The following is a 3,900-nucleotide window of genomic DNA, read 5'->3' as shown; positions in this document are numbered from 1 at the left end:
TGACTGCCCATTCGGCTCCAGTCTGTGATACTTTGTATCCCAAACAGACTAAGCCACACCCCCAAGGGAAAAATCTATCAAAACCAAAGGCATTATTCCAAAAGCCGTTCTGTTGCTCAACGGCTCAGAGCTCCTGTACACAATTTCTTGTTTGTTTCTTTGTTTCTTTGTTTCTTTGTTGGCTTGTGAATGTAAGTGCCATTGGCAAAATGTAGATGGACCACCACACCCATCACAGAGATGAAGATCAAGAGAGAAGTTTAGAAGAAAAAAAAAAACTATCTGTGAAGAGAGACACGGTCACCTTGAGTCAGTGTCTTGGTGTGACCACTTGAATAAAGAAACCCCTATCACATCCAAACCACCTCCTCTGGGTGTCCTGTTTGAGTTACTTTGGGGGTTGATGGCACTTGGTCATCTCCTACCAACACCAACCTTTCCTAGGTCTCCAGTGTTCACAGGTAGGGCATGTACTCTCTGGGGAACATGAAAGCTAAGAGAATCACTGGCCTGTTAAATATTAAAGCACCCACCCTCTTGGGATGCACAGATGCAGGTAATACTTCCATGTGCAAATTCCAAGGACGGATGGGTCCCCCAGGGCTATAATTCACACCCTGAGCCACTGTGGAGATGGGGGTAGCCTCAAAAACTCCACCGAGGAGCTCCTGTGGTCACTTTCCCAGATCTGACACGGGAGAGACTTATAGTTTATCTTAAAACATCCCAAGCAGCAATGTCAATTCCAGACAAGCAGCAGGAGAAGGTCCCTCCTTGGTGCCAAATTACAGGCCCTGTTTCTGATGAGCAGCTGCTCTGGCCGTTGGCCTCAGCACCTCGCAGCGTGCGGCCTCCTCCGTGAGTGCACATCTGGACTACAACCCAGAGCAAGAACTATGCATTTTTCTTGTTGTTGACATATGGCTCTCCTGGGGCTCAGCAGGTTGGGCCGGCACAGACACTTCCAGCATCCTGACCTCAAAGGTCCCACATTCTCTAGACTGACAGAGGGAAAGGTTCCAAGTCTGTGAGCTGCCTTCAGCCAGGAGTCCAGCATGTGTGCTCTGTGCTGAGAGAGGCTCTTCAATGTCTAACTGCCCTGCCAAGGCAGTGGAGGTTAGAAAATGTGATTAATATATAGCTATAAAATGTTGCTGCCATCAGAAACGAATCAAGAAATGTTCACGGATGTAATTGTAGCACACGTGCCCACATTAAGCCGCCCCACAGAGCCCCAACCTATTGAACAGCGGCCATCAAAACCCACCACCTTAGTGGCGATTGTCAACAGTCAGTGACTGACTGCAGCAGAGACCCTGGCTGCAGTTAGCTCACAGGGTCTCCAATGCCTTTCTTTGCATTTAGCTTTCAAACAAAACAAAGCAAAACAAAACACCAAAGATGTTATCCTGGAAGTAATGGGACCTTGTTCTCAAAGGCAGAGTGAGGTGAGATTTGATGTGCTAGAATCTATTTCTTTTTTAATTTATCTTTTTAACTTTTTATTGGCTTTTTGTTAATTTCTCACCATGCGTGCCAATCCCACTCATTCCCCCTCCCTTTATACCTGCCCTCCACCCTTGCAACCTCTCCCCCTAACCCCTCCCCCAACAGAGAAAAAAAAATCTCATTGTGGAAGCTGTAGTGTGTCAGTGTGTCCCACAGTGCACCCTTTTGTCCACGCTTCTTTACTTACAAATGTTCATTGCAATGACTTGTTAGTCTGGTATGAGGCCTCTGGCTTCTGTTACTCTATCAATACTGGACACCCCTACCCCCACCCCCACCCCACCCCACCCCCCAGGAGTCCTCTCAGAAATCCTGCAGTTGCCCTGTGTCATCGAGATCCTGGAGCTTTGGATCTGTAGGACCGGCCAGCAGTTCATCAATGGGGTAGATATTGGGGTGAGCCAATTCAAAGCCCTGGGTCTGGGCCTGAGAGGTATCTGAGCTGGTCAGCCTTCTGGCTCTCATGTTCTCAGACCCTCAGGGCAGCCCCACAACCAGAGCCAGCTCTACCCTGCTGCCCAGGAGAGAAGCAGGGCCTGCTCTTCTGAGTATTGCAGCCAGTGAGGGACATGGCCAACGTGGCAGACAAGTTGCAGAGCCAGTTCTCCCACACTTTTGGGGCTAGCTCACTCACCACCAGCTCCCTGCCATGAGGGTCAGCTCCAGTGTGTTGCCCAGGCAAGGTGCAGGTTCCACTCTCCTGGGTGCTGTGGCTGATGAGGGGCCGGGCCAGCTCTCCTGCTCTTATGACCCCCAGGGCCAGGTCTGCTGCCTGCCATAGGTGTGTGTGTGGGGGGAAGGTATCTCTCTCTCAACTGTGCCACCTCACTGGAAATGAGTGGTAGGGCCAGGTCTCCTGCTCTCCTGCCCCAGGTCAGCTTTCTCACAATGCCCAAGTGAAGGGTAGGGTCAATTCTGCAGAGCCCTCAGACATCAACAGCTCCCCAGACAGGTGGCAGCCCAGACCAGGGGATGCCTACCTGGGCTTTGGTGGTAACAGACCCTTGCTGCTACTGGGCCATGGACACAGATGTGGTCCCAGGTAGCAGCACAGGCCAGGACTCCACCGTGGTCCTAGGTGGTATCATCAGATAATCACATCAGGCTCTTCCTCCAGCCTCCAGTTCTGCCTCTCTTCATTATGCCCACATCCTTCTGTTTCTGTTTCTCTTCCATCTCTCCACCACTTACTTGCTCCTCTCAGTGGTACCCAGGGTCTCCGAGTGCCTGGGGTCATCTCAGGAGTGCAATGCCCTGTTCATGCATTATGGCACTGGGCAGGGGTCATCTCAGACACGGTCTGCCCCACCCCATCCCCCTAGGTCTGCACAGTGCCAGACTGGTGGTTATCTCCGGCTCATTCCTCACCTGACCCACCGGAATGACCCCTTGAGAGGCTCGTCTCTCTCAAGTTCACTCCTACCTGGGACCAAGGACCCCAGGTGAGGTTCTTCTAGTCTCTGGCTTGCTCCCCATCCTGGAAGCTCTTCCAAGCCCTCTGGCACCAGACTGGTGGCCATCTTAGGCTGGCTCCCTCTCCAGGACCCTGGTGGCCTCATTGTCTCAGGCTCCCACTTTTTCAGGGAATATTAGGCCACACTAATCCATTCAGAAGTTCATAGGTCAGAACACTGAGTGTAGATGTGGCCTCTCCTCTCTGCCGTCTACTGGCACACGCGTGACAGAGCAGCCACACCCGCAATGCCTCTAGGGCAGGTTAATTTTTGTTTTTAATTTCGTGTATGTGTGTGCCTGCATGTGGATATATGCAAGTGCTGACAGAGGATGTCAGAGGGATTAGAGCTCTTGAAATGGAGATACACGTGGTGTGAGGTACCTGATATGGGTGCTGGGAACCAAACCCAGGTTCCCTGGGACTACACTTCATCCAGGAGCTAGCTGCCTCTTCAGCCCTGGTTGGCTTCTAAGATAAAGGAATCATCGTGTGAAGAAAAGGAGAAGGAGAGAAAAAGGGGAAAATACACAGCCATGTTTTCATTCAACCTGTGTTCTGGAGTGATTTTCTAACTGGGAGAGAAAGAAATTGTTGAGACGTGACAAAGCTGTGCGATTAGAAAGCTGAGGTCTGGCTGGCCTCACCTTCCCGGGAGGAACTCCCTCAGCAGGAACAGACTACAGCAGACCTGAGTGGCAATGAGCCTGTGCCGTTTATGATTCAGAAAACAGAGTTTCACTGTGGCTACGTGAGCTAAGGGCTGAAGCTTACAACAGCCTTGTTAGAGAAGGGTGCATCTAGAAGCTCACACCGCAAATCCACAAGTGTGTCTCCAGGAGTTAAATTCCAGTGTCCACTGTTTGGAAGAACGTGGTGAGATCTGATACAGGAGGGTGCTCCGTTCACCATCCTTTCTGAGTGGGCTGCGTGGAGTT

At 51.2% G+C, this 3,900-nt stretch overlaps 1 non-coding gene across 1 annotated transcript; it reads right to left on the bottom strand.

Annotated features, from left to right (window-relative positions):
• Positions 1–3,094: 3,094 nt before the first annotated feature.
• LOC115030057 (small nucleolar RNA SNORA17) lies at positions 3,095–3,226 on the bottom strand. Its single transcript, XR_003835645.1, has one exon. It is a non-coding gene; the product is annotated as a small nucleolar RNA SNORA17 (small nucleolar RNA).
• Positions 3,227–3,900: the final 674 nt, after the last annotated feature.

This window comes from Mus caroli, unplaced genomic scaffold (genome assembly GCF_978045245.1).
Source record: "Mus caroli unplaced genomic scaffold, Mus_caroli_1 scaffold_20, whole genome shotgun sequence".
Lineage (NCBI taxonomy): Eukaryota > Metazoa > Chordata > Mammalia > Rodentia > Muridae > Mus > Mus caroli.
Note: the sequence above shows the minus strand (reverse complement) of the source record. Positions and strands in the feature narration are given on the sequence as shown.